The sequence below is a fragment of the Cydia strobilella genome, chromosome 4 (genome assembly GCF_947568885.1).
Source record: "Cydia strobilella chromosome 4, ilCydStro3.1, whole genome shotgun sequence".
Classification (NCBI taxonomy): domain Eukaryota; kingdom Metazoa; phylum Arthropoda; class Insecta; order Lepidoptera; family Tortricidae; genus Cydia; species Cydia strobilella.
In genome coordinates, this window is record NC_086044.1 from 9951301 (window position 1) to 9965415 (window position 14115).

The window sequence follows — 14115 nt, forward strand, 5'->3', positions numbered from 1 at the left end:
CTAGGATTGAATATAATATGATTATTATAAAACAAGGTCACTATTATAAAGAACTAGGGGTAAGACAGTTCTTTAATAGTGACCTTCTAAATATACATCTAATATAAATTTAAAAATTACTTTCGATATTACGTGTAACATTTGTGTTACGTCCAAGGGCGAATCCAGCTTTATGGTCAGTTATTATGGACTACTACTATATGGACGGTTATTTTTTCGCAAATAAATATTGAAACTTATTTATTGTAGACCCAGCCCAGGGCCCAAGATCCGCCTATGGTTACGTCCACGTGGTTATAGTTAATATTGTATAAAAATTGAGAGTTTTTAATCGCAAGCGTTTTTAATGATATATATTTTTATTTATATGGCGAAAAATTTTTTTTTATACTACGTCGGTGGCAAACAAGCATACGGCCCGCCTGATGTTAAGCAGTCTCCATAGCCTATGTACGCCTGCAACTCCAAAGGAGTGGCTAAGACCATAAAATTAAGTAAGATGTTTTTTTTATATGAAAAAGTTCATCACAATCTGCCGAGATCCACATAGATTACTCTATCTGGATTGAATGGCGTAATTTTTAATATTACAAAGAATAAACAGTACCTACCTACGGGAACACCCAATAATTCCCAAATATGTTTTTCCGAATTTCATAAGCACGATTTTCATAATCTCGATTTTTTACAAGTCCGAAATATCAAAATTAAGTACGATTTTTAAAAACACGATGGAAGAAAATCACGAATGTTATATTTCCGAAAATTTAAAATCCGATTGTCATTTTACCGAAAGCTTAAAGTTCCGATTTAATACTTTTCCGAAAAATGTTTTTCCGAATTCTTAAATTCCGAAAAACCATTGTCCGATCGGAAATAAAATAATTCGGAATTCAGAAATTCGGTCTTTTGTAAGGTCGGAAATATGAAATTCGTGATATTCAAATGAAGACACGTTTCGTTTGAGTAATTCGGTATTCAGAAATTCGGTTTTTGGTGCCTGTTGTGCCGCATCACGTTAAATTCGGCATTCTTAAATTCGGCATAAAATATTTTTGGCATAAAAATTCGGCATAAATAAATTCGGATTCGGAGATTCGACTTCCAAGAAAACGAACTGTTGCCAGAAAAGTGGGTTAGGTTAGGTTATAACTGCGACCCCGAAATAAACGAACTCTTGCCAGAAGTGGATTATGTTAGGTTAGAACTGTTACCCCCAAGTAAACGAACTGTTGCCAGAAGTGGGTTAGGTTAGGTTTGAACTGCGACCCCCTAGAAAACGAACTGTTGTCAGAAGTGGGTTAGGTTAGGTTAGAACTGCGACCCCCAAGTAAACAAACTGTTGCCAGAAAAGTGGGTTAGGTTAAGTTAGAACTGCGACCCTCAAGAAAAAGAACTTTAACAATATATTCAGGATATCGTTATTCGGAAATTTAAAAATTGGGATATTTAAAAAAGGAATAACGTCAATTCGGAATTAAAAAATTCGGAATAATGGCAATTCTGAACTCGTGATTTCAAAAATCGTAAATTTAATTAATTTCGGCTTTTTTCACTGTCGGAATTATGTGGTTCGGAATTTAAAATTTCGGAATAATGGCAATACGGAATTCGTGATTTCAAAATTCGTAATTGTTAAATTCGGTGTTTGTCACCATCGGAATTGTTATAATCGGAATTATGTGGTTCGGAATTTACAAAATTCAGCTTTTCGGCTTTTCGGAAATATAAATCTTCGTGATTTTCATCATTCGTAATTACGACAGTCGGAATTTTGATAGGTCGAGCATTTAAAATCGGAATAATAAAATTCGGTATTTTGAAATTAGGCATAACATTTTTCGGAATTATGTAGTGTACCCCCTACCTACCTATGCCTAAGAGGCTAAGTAGTAACAAAAAGTAGGTATTACACCTACTTACATTGAACTTTACGACCATAAAAAGTGAAAAAGCATTTTTTGTACCTTTTCACCACCTCTGTTAAACCATGTTTTTTTTTAACAAAATAAGTGCAAAATTAGGTTAGAATTACAAAACCATTCGCAGACAAACCGTAAGGTTAGAGTATCCTTCCACTGCCATCTGCGACTGCCATCTAACCTTCCAACCCACAGGGGAAACTAGGCCTTAGTGGGATTAGTCCGGTTTCCTCATGATGCTTTCATTCACCGAAAAGCAACTGGTAAATGGGTTAATCAACCTTTAGAACACTGATTTCGTGTTTTAGACTCCCTGACAAAGAAAAAACTAACTTTCAAAAACCATGTTGTTTTTTTTTTTGTATACACGGGCATTATTAGATACATAAGTATTTAATTAACACATTAAAATGAACAACTTGAACAGATAAGTTATATTTTGTACGGTACAGCAGCAGAAAAATACAAAAATGGTGTATCCCTGATTTTTGTATGGGAGAAAACTTTTTTCTTAGATAAAGACTTAACAGACATTGACAGAAAATCGGGAAAACCCGGCCAGGTGCGTCGGACCACGCAAAATGGAGGAGGATTCCATACCATGTATATCCATATGAATTTCAAGCCGGGCGACGCACAGAACTCGACGCTAAGCGTGACGTGCTAAAGGCCAGACCACTTGTGGCCATCACATATAATTACATCGGAGGGGTGCTGATCTGCAGCGAGTGTGACCGCACATTTGCTGCAAAGATTGGCTATGTCAGTCACCTGAGAGCACACCAGCGACACTCAGCGGTAGAAAGCAGTCGCTGTGGCCGAAAACGGCTAGGAGATGATGATGATGATATCCATATGACAAACAAAGCAACAAAAAAGCCGAACAAAAATACCGTTTCTTCGCAGCATACACTTCAGTCCTTTTTATTAGAAAAGTAATATGTTTAGGTACCTAAAATGGTGTATCCCTGATTTTTGTATGGGAGAAAACTTTTTTCTTAGATAAAGACTTAACAGACATTGACAGAAAATCGGGAAAACCCGGCCAGGTGCGTCGGACCACGCAAAATGGAGGAGGATTCCATACCATGTATATCCATATGAATTTCAAGCCGGGCGACGCACAGAACTCGACGCTAAGCGTGACGTGCTAAAGGCCAGACCACTTGTGGCCATCACATATAATTACATCGGAGGGGTGCTGATCTGCAGCGAGTGTGACCGCACATTTGCTGCAAAGATTGGCTATGTCAGTCACCTGAGAGCACACCAGCGACACTCAGCGGTAGAAAGCAGTCGCTGTGGCCGAAAACGGCTAGGAGATGATGATGATGATATCCATATGACAAACAAAGCAACAAAAAAGCCGAACAAAAATACCGTTTCTTCGCAGCATACACTTCAGTCCTTTTTATTAGAAAAGTAATATGTTTAGGTACCTATATGTAAGTAATTTTGTTCTGTGAAACTTATAAGTATGTTGTGTTACGAGATTTACGAGTAGGTAACTTTGGCACAATGAAGCCTAGATCCCAATGAGGCCTATTAGTTTACCAGATCCTACCAACCAGGCCTACCAATTCCTCTGGGTTGGAAGGTCAGATGGCATTCGCTTTCGTAAAAAAATAGTGCCTGCGCCAATTCTTGGGATTGGTTGTCAAGCGGATCCCAGGCTCTCATAAGCAGTGGCAAAATGCTGGGATAACGCGAGGAAGGAGACTTTGGCACAATAAAGAATATTTGGCTAAATAAATCCTTATTTTATTACTCTCGTGTATTTAACCTACTCGACGAGTAGTATTTGAGTTGAATTGAGTCGTATTTTGCCACCTAGTAGCATCGAATTGGTTGTTTTATGTGGCTTTCCACAAAAGAAGGGTCCTTATGCTTTAAGTGCAATAAGGACGTTTTCATCTGAAATTCCAATATAAATTGGAAATTGAAAAGCCACATTTTTACAAGCTTTTATTTAGTTTCACCTGTCTCGTTGTCCATCTCTACCAATCAAATCTTGCAAGTTATATTGCTATATGAAGCTGAAAATTTGTATACATGTAATTTGGGTGACGATACAATATTGTTATGGTACCATCGAGCTGATCTGATGATAGAGACAGGAGGTGGTCATTGGAACCTTGTGATAAAACAATGCAACCTAATTGTGTTTGAAAAAATTGAAAGAAAAATACAGTCAGCGATAAAAGTTTGACCAACTCTATAATAAATAATAAATAAGTTTTTTTTTGACATCGTTCTGTTCACAATATGGAGAACTGGCCCCGTAGCCAATATGCCAATCGCTAACGCTACGTAGAGATCGAAACGCAACTGTCACTGTCACACTAATATGGAAGAGTGATAGAGAGACACAAAGCGATTCGATGGCGAAGCGATAGCGATTGTCACTTTATCTAGGCCGGCTGAAAATATCGCGTTATTTACGAATACGACAATACGAGTTCCACCGTGGCACCAGTGCTAAAGAAACGGCTCGCAGGATTAATGATGTGTATGGGGCAGGCACTGTAAAAGAAAATACGGTACGTTTGGTTTGGAACAAAATAGTACAGCGGTGTCAGCATGACCGCCTCTTTATCACCTGTCGCGTCATGCGTCACTTTCGCATTTACCTACTTGTTAGAACGAGACAATTATGTTGACAGACGATTAAGAGGCGGCTATGCTGACATAATAATAAAAATATTTTTTAACCCTTTGAACGCCAAGAATACCTAAATCTAATACCCAGAGCGCCAAGGACAATTGTATGTGTCATGGTGGTCGCTGTCAAAGTAACTATGATTACATAAAAAAAAGCTCGTTGCGACCGGAACCTTGGCTTTTGAGTGATGTTTAGGGATTGGATGGAAGAGTGAAAATGACATGAGGAACAGGACTTATGCCTTGGAGTAGCTATCAGTGTAACATATTTTAAAATACAGTCGATAAATTTGTGACATTTTCAACCAAAAGGTACCACATTATCGCTAGTCAATAAGGTTGATTTCAAATTGAAGCTATACGGAAATAGCGCCTTATTGACAACCGACAATAAGTACCCTTTTGATTGAAAATGGCACATTTTTCGATGTCCTCGTAGATACAATTTTTACATAATTATTTTATCGTTATCAATGGTGATAAATTTCTTCTATAAAAAGTGGGTACAATTTTTTTTTGATATATTGGGTTCTGTATCCACTTTAGTAGGAATAAAGTTTATACCGACTTTTTATAGAAAAAATGTATTTCCAATTCCATTGATAACGATAAAATAATTACGTTGACATTTTATCTACGACGTCATCAACAAATTTATCGACTGTATAAAATATGTTACACTGATAGTTACTCCATTATGAAATAAGTCCTGTTCCTTGTGTCATTTGCACTCATCCGTCCGATCCCTAGTGATGTTTATGGTTATGATTTTGACAAAGCGTTTTAAAAGTTGAACCGTTTAGGATCGATAGTTGGTTAACAAAAACCATTCTCACCTGAGAATGATGAATGATGGTTTTTGATAACCAACTATCACAACAAGGTTTTTGGTAGTAATAATGTAGTTGCTAGGATTTTTTAAAGATTTTTCATTACTTGTTTAAATAAACTTTGAAAAAGCCTGTTCAGATCTTTTATTAGTCATATTTTTATTACAATCTGCATCAAATACATAGTAATTATAGCCAAAATAGCCAAATATAACAGCAAATGGTACAAATAGTGAACGCGGAATACGGTCTCCATATTAATAGAACCAAGACCAAGCTAATGTTTGTGCAAAGGACAAGCCCGTTAATCCGAACTGGAGAACTGTCAGACCTGACACTGTACAGGATTTCATCTACCTCGGTTCACTGATCACCGCGGACGGCGATTGTGAGCGAGAGGTGATCAGAAGAGCTCAGATCGCAAAATCTGCGGTCGCGGTCTGCGGTCTGGGAGGAACAGAGGACTCAGCAAAGCAACTAAAACCAAGCTAATGCGCACCCTGGTCTTCTCTATATGGTTCGGAAACCTGGACTCTGAAAGCGAGTACTCGGAGTAAAATTGACGCATTTGAGATGTGGTGTTGGCGCAAGATATTGGGTATTCCTTGGACGGCGCGCCACACTAATGTGTTAATCCTGACGGAATTGAAAATCCAGTGCTGTTGATCAGCCATTTGCCTCCAGCGGATCCTTAGCTACTTTGGACACGTGGCCAGATGGGAGCCGGGCAACCTTCAAAAGCGTATTATGGTTGGCATGGTGGATGGAGGACGGGGTAGTGGACATCCACCAACCCACTGGGTAACGCTGTAAAGAAGGCCTGCCAGGGATCTACACAGGCGCCTATTATCAGGAAGGCGGAAAATCGTGCAGAATGGATAGCCTTGGGGTGCTCATGTGGTCGTGACCCTCAGCCATGGGGAACCGAGGAAAAAGAAGCCAAATATAACAGGTACTTATTGTATATTTAGAAGTACCTACGCAAAAAAGTTTCAACCTAATATGATCTGTCATTGAAATTAAAATACTGGCATAATAAGTAAAATAAGTACCTAATGAATGCCTAGCATTTGGCGAATGATTTCGATTTGGACGACAGCCTTTTAAAATATAACCCTGAAACTAATAGGATGCAGCTATCTCTTTGCCGCTGGCCGAGGCGCTCGTAAGTATTTAAACACACTTATTGCCAAGGCGTTATAGAGTGCGTGCTCAAATACTTTTGAGCACCTTGGCTGTTTCGATATAATATCTGATGGCGACTGTACAATCGGGTCGCGTATACACCTATAAAGAACTTTAAAATAGTTGGTGACAGGCATAGTTGGTGAAGAACTCTTCGACCTGTGTATACTGCCTATCCTAACATACGGTGCCCAAACTTGGTCATTTACAGAAGCTCAATAGTCCCGACTCAAGATTTGCCAGCGAGCAATAGATCGCAGCATGCTCGGAGTCCGTAGAACCGATCGGATAAGGAACACAAAGCTGCGGCGCTCCAAAACTGGTATCGCAGTTGTGGTTGTGAAGGCCACCAAGCTCAGGAGGGATTGGGCGGAACACATCTGTCACATGCACCCGAACAGGTGGACCAAAATAGCGACCGAATAGGTACCACAGATCACCCGAGGCAGAGGCAGTGCAAAAGGAGATGGCGAGACAACCTGGACTCATTTTGTGACGAATAGCGGGAGCAAGCACAAAGCCGTGGCGAAGACAGGGGAGGTTTTTGCCCAACAGTGGGACTCAATATAGGCCATTTATAAAAAACTTGAAATTATAACGATCGATTCCACAATATCCGTCCGTATAGGTCCGATACCTGAAATGTTCTTTCAGCAGAACTAACTGAAGGATGAATGAATGAATGATTTCATTTGATTTGAATGATTTGATTGATTTCATGGAAGATGCTCAGGTGGGCGGGAGGTGTAACCCGGTTAGACAGAATTCGTAATGCATATATACGTCGTAGCTTCAAGGTTGCACCAATCGCAGAAAAACTTACCAAAAACTGCCTTCGTTGGTATGGCCACGTTAAACGACGGGAAAACGATCCCGTAGTACAAGTAGCCCTCAATCTACCAGAGACCGCAAGAGGCCGCGGCCGCTCGCCATATACCTGGTAGACAAGTATAGAAAGAGACCTCAAGAAAGCCCAGGTGCCCCAACAGACAACCCAAGATCGTAGGACTTGGCGATGGACAGTGAGGAGACCCGACCCCAAATAATGGATCAGGAGAGGAAGAAGAAGAAGACATGTATACGTCCGATTTCATACAGGGGGCCCTAGCGCTTAAGAAAAACCGACTACATAATTATATCCTTCTTTATCTGCCTCTCTATCGCTCTAATATGCAATACGCACGCACCAGTTATTAGGGGGTATTACTGCAATGTTCTGCCGCCAGAGTGCAGTACTAGCACTTATCGCAAATCATAGGGTAACAGTTTTTGACAAGTTTTCACAGATAATTTGTGCCAAATAAATATAACATTAATGGATCAAGGCGGTTTGTTTACACAGCGTCTTACGTAAGCGAACAAATAGGTTTTTGAGAAGTTTTCACACATAATTTGAGCCGAATAAATATGACATTGATAGATTAAGGCGGTTTTTTTAACGCAGCGTCTACGGCGCGGGGCGGCGGGCTCACGGCGTTCGCGTTCGCAACGAGATCGCCCACGTAAGACACTTCTATAGGTATCAAAGGATTGATTTACCCCGCGCCGCATCGCTTCGCTTCGCGTTCGCGTGTTGTTCGCCTACGTAGTACGCTGCGTTACAGAGCCGCCTGCCGCTAAACCCGAAAGTCGAAATTTCGTTATCTGCCACTCTATCGCTCGGATATGCAAGAGTGATCGAGAGGCAGATAACGAAATTTCGAATTTCGTGTTTCACGGTAGGCCCTTTGTTTGTGCTAGTGGCGCCCCCTACGCAGTACGCGTAATAATTACCGTGCACGACGACAGCGCCATATAGCGGTTTCTATTTTTTCCGGAAAGACTGAGTACACACGATAAAGACCAAAAAGTTAGTATTTAAATGTTTACCATATTAATCTAAATCGTCGTAGCCTTCGAGCAACATCGGCTAGCACAATGCCACTATGTAAACTGTGAGGTAGTTCGCTGTATTGCGGACTCAAGTAACGAAAATAATAAACACGTCACACAATGTTATATCCAAAAAAAATTTGCAAAATAGGTATATGTTTTTTTTTTTACTAGCCTAATTTAGTGTCCCACTGCTGGGCAAAGGCCTCCCCTCGTTTCCTCCACTCGACCCTATCGTTTGTAGTGTCCCGCCAATCCGGATAAAATGCGTCTCAGTCGTCCCGCCATCTCCTTTCCGGCCTGCCTGCACCCCGGCCAGCACCATCTATGGTGTTCCGTGGGTCCCGCTCGGTAACCATTTTGGCCCACCTTTCAGGGTGAATGCGGCAGACATGCCCAGCCCAGTCCCACTTAAGCTAGTCTGGACACCTACATCTACAACTCGAGTTCTGGAGCGCAGTTCCGTGTTTCTGATTCTATCAGTTCTGCGAACACCTAGTATACTGCGCTCTATCGCTCGCTGGCAAACCTTGAGTTTGAACTTTAACGCCTCAGTTAATGACCATGTTTGAGCACTGTAGGTTAGGATAGGCAGGATACACATGTCGATGAGTTTGCGCTTGAGACACAGGGGAAGGTCGCCCTTCAATAGCGCCTTCATGGACCAGAAGCTCTTCCAGGCGTTGTCAATACGTCTATTGACCTCTATGGTTTGCCTGTTTTCGAAGGAGGCTATCTGGCCCAAGTAAATGTACTCATCAAAATACTGTATATCCTGCCCATCTACCGTGACCCTGTGTTTTGCTCCATTGGTCATCAACTGAGTTTTCGCTCTGTTCATTGTGAGTCCAACCTCAAGGCTCGCTGTGCTGAGATCTTGTAGCATGTGTTGTAGTTGAGATGCCGTGTGGGAGAAAAGGACGATGTCGTCGGCAAGGTATATGATAAATATGTAAAACATCATTAATTACCGAATTAAAAAAATTATAACTACGAGTTAAAAAAATTCAGGCAAATTATACAGTCCGGTTAAACGGGCTACATTTAAAAAAAAAAGATGATTATCTTGGAAAGAGTAAATATAGACAGGTGAACAAAGGTAGGTACATATAGTAAAATAGGCTCACGCATGCTGTACCTACCACGACCACGGCCCGGCCGTCTCCTAATGCTAACTTTATGCTAATATAATGAGAGCACTCTATCCAGAGTTTTGGTGTGGGGCCGGGAAAATTTAGTCGGATTCAACCCCACCAAGACACAAGTTTGCGGATTTACCGCTAAGAAAACCCCATTCGCTGTGGTCCCACAGTTCGAAGGCACAGCCCTTACCATGTCAGGGAGTATTAGGATCCTCGGTGTCGACATCTCCAGTGACGTCCAATGAGGGCTACCGTTTTTGTGGTCACCAGTTGGCGCCACTGTAGATGTAGGTCCAGAAAAACAGATACCAAAATTCTTCTATGCTTATTTTTATAAAATCAGCGAAGTCTTAGTAATAGGGTACCGTTTTTACCCTTTGGGTACGGAACCATAAAAAGGAAAAAATGGAAAAAAAAAAGAAAAATCTTTATAAGGCTGTATCTCATGAACACACCCGTCACCCGTTATCTTTATCTCCTAAACCGCGCGTAGTAGCGCAAAAATTATAAAATGTTCATTCCGTTTAATACCCCACGCACTGAATAACCTATTACATTAAATTCATTAAAACATGAAACAATCATCATCATCATCATATTTGTATTATTATTTCATAGCATATTTTCGAAAAGCACTATACATACATCGGCGTAAAAAGGGGTTGCCGGCCTCATAACTATCCGGCCTCATAACTATCCGGCCTCACTACGTTCGGCCATATATTCTGTTCGGCCGGCGGCCCCTTCCCGGCCTCTATAGTAATGTATTATTATTAGCCAAAACTTTAAGTAGTACTTTTCAGTTTTGGGGAACAAACAGATGTTAAAGTACTACTAAGTGTAAGTACTGTACTTAGACAGAGGCGGATATACAATTCGGTCCATGACACTCCTGTCGGCCGAAGGCCATGCGCAGTCGTCGTCTTGCGCTCGAGTGTCAACTGACCTCTCGTAGATCGGTAGCACCATGTTCTTTCAAAAAATTAATATTTAATTTGATTTATTTATTATAGTTCAATACTGTGTATTAATTAAAAAAAAAGTGAAAATGGATAGTGGTAAGCAATACCCATTTATTTATATTATTCCTTTTATTCATATTTGTTGTTAGAATAATATGTATATAAAAATAAAATACAAACATGTAACCTATGTAAAAGTGGCGTATATTTTACATCTGTTTATTGGTAAAGATAAGATATGAAATTTAAATCATAAAATTTAAATTTAATTTAGGGCCATGAGTGTTACAGTGATACATTTAAAAAAATGTCCCCTTATTTTTATCAATTTCTTTTGCGGCTACAGCCGTAACAATACAAGTAAAACGTCGAACAAAAAATTATTATGTGTACGCGATACAGTGTATTAATTAAAAAGAAAATTTAAGAAAAGTTTATACCTAAATATATATTTTTTTCATTTATGGAAGAAAAAGGTATAAACTTTATATCAGAAACGCTACAAAACTATAATTAAAAAGGCAGTTTAGTAGTAGACCGTTAGGGTTTTTCACAAGTCCATTAAAACATAGGAACATGGAAAGGAAATGAAAAATACATAGTAACATTTTGTAAATCTTTTCTTGCCACATAATAATTATGTTCTTTCATTGCAAATCAATGAGAATACTTATGACATAAGACTGCAATTTTAAACTGCAATATACATAGGTAGTATGCCTAAATTGTACTTAAGTATATTAACAATCTTTATTGCACCATTAAGTGAGCAATTATATCCAATCAGTTAATAAATTATGCCGGTAACAAAATATGGCTTTACCGATACTCGAAACCTAAAACTAGCTAATCTATTTAATGAAACAATAAATTTATGTCACAAATTAGTCTGAATGAATAGGTACTAAGTAATCAGTTAATCCGGAACACAGGATTTACACTTACCTATAGGTAAATGTAAAGAAGCGAAATATGAGTCGGTATGTATATTTCTTGTGAAATATGAGATAATTCGTGTCTAATGTTTGTAAGTACCTAGTTTATAAATCATGTCTCCCTTCCAGACCAAACTCATAAGAATTATAGTAGGTATAGGTATTTTTCAAACAGCTTGGGTAAGGTGACAGATTTCAATACAATATTCCGTGATTTTGCGTTTTAAGGCATTTATAAATTGTATGGAGATGACAGCTGTCACCGCCCCCAAGTTGTTTGAAAAATACTATAGTATGAAAATGCAGTCTTATTTATATGATTGTCAATTTGAAATTTGAAATTAAAATCATTAATATCATTATTACATCAGTTTCATTTACATATACCATTAATCATTAACCAAAACAAACGAAGACAAGATTTTATTAGAACAATATAACCATTCTGTTCGTGTTTATCTTTTTGACGAGTATCTGTTATAATATGATACTGGGTAGTAAATGTTTCCCAGAGTTGTGGATATCCGACTACCAATTTACCCGTGCGGGTCGTATTTTTCGACAAACCATTCCGCACGAAATAATCCACGCTCCGGTACCCCTCGTGATCATGCAAAAATACTGCTTATAGGATCGTGCGGCGACATAATATATAAAACGTCAATAAGGTCCCTTACACCTGATAAAGTCACATATCTTAATAATCATCTTGAAAAAAATCACCTCAACAGCAAATGCGCCATGCAGTTAAATCGTACTCGTAACTTAGGTTATTGACATTAAGAGTAAATTCCAAAATAAAGGACCACATGCATATATCCTTGTCAAAGCGGACCAGTAGTAACTATTACGCTTACGCAAATTAAACAGTTCAGTACAACTTTCACATTTTTACTGTGCAATCACAAGGATTTTACTACCTAAGTCCCTATATTATAATATATTTAAGAGCGTTCACGCCTGTAATTATTACTGTTTTTGCGGCTTGTCTATATTCCGCAATTATAAGAGAAAATGTTTTCGTAGAAATAGCAACATGCATGATTTTTTGGAAGATGTCAACCGATTCTACTTCCCCTGAAATTGAAATGTTACTAAACTGCTACCCCAGGAACTTCCAAAATTAGAGAAAAAAAAAGTGGCATGTGCACCGTTGATCTGTGGCATCACAGGCCACGCGGCTGCGCCAGATTGTATGGAAGAATCCGTGAAAAATAAGTTTTTCTTTATTTTCGCCTCCAAAAATTCATTTAGGTATGTATATAATTGCAATATATATATTTCTCATTATAACACAAGGAATTTAATAAAATTGTTTAATATACATTTGAGCCAAACAAATTATGTTACAATTTTACGTTTTTAAACTTGAATGTCTTCACGTAGCAAATCAATTGCTAATTTCACATTTTTGCATTCAACTGGTGTTGTTGAACATGTTTGTTAGACAAACATAATACAAATATACAAAAGATAATCACGGTCAATATAAGTCTAGTGAAACTAACCGTGAATCATTCAAAACTCTAAACATAATGATAGTTTAAAATTTGTTTTACAAGGGGGTAAACTTGTTGTTAAACCCTTCGTGCTATAATACTGAAACACGAGCAAGCGAAAGTTTCCTAGAAAAAACCACGAACATAGCAAGAGTGGAATGTGGAATCTTGAGCGTGGCGAGGGTTCGAGGCATGAGGTTTACCACTTCACGTTTAAACCCCTGAACCGATTTAGTAAAAATTTGGTATAGAGATAGTTTGAGTCCCAGGGAAGGACATAGGGTAGTTTTTATCCCAGAAGTCATTTTTTAAAGGGGGCGAAACGGGGGGGGGGGTGGAAGTTTGTATGGGGAATCGATAAAAAGCAGATTGCATAAAAAATAAGCTATCCAAATTACTAACCACGCAGACGATGTCGCGGGCAAAAACTAGTAAAAAATAATTACAAACCCCGAAAAAAACGTTCGAAATTACATACTAAAAATCACCAAATTTTGGATTTCATGGAAATCTACATTAATACGAAGTAGTTATAAATACAAGTTAGTAAACTTGCTTGCTCTGGGATGCAACCTGCGTGAGTACGTTTGCGCCTACTCATATTGCTCCTGCTAGCAGGTTGGCAGGTGCAGCCGCGGAAAATGCAGCGAGGCTCAAACGCTTAAAGTACGCCAACCTGGAACCAGCGTACGATTTTGTTCCGGTCGCGGTGGAAACGGCTGGGCCGAGTGGGCCGTGGTGTTCGGAGGCAAAGAGGTTGGTTAGAGACTTGGGGCGGCGTCTACGTGACAGAGGGTGCGATCCCCGTTCAGGCTCCTACTTGGTCCAATAGATATCGCTTGCCATCCAGCGCGGTAATGCCGCTAGCATATTTGGCACTTTTGGGCTGGGTGGGGGTCGGAATGGGGTTGATAGTATAAGTAGGATAGTATATCAGTAATGTGCTTATTTTTAGTTAGTTAGTTTTAGTGTATTTTTATGTGCATACGTTTGTGTTTTAGGTTTTAAGGTTTGACGTATATTTTGATCTTTGTAACTTGATTTGAAATAAATAGTGTACTTACACTTATCGTTAATACTTATATACTACTTACTTACGGCTATTTG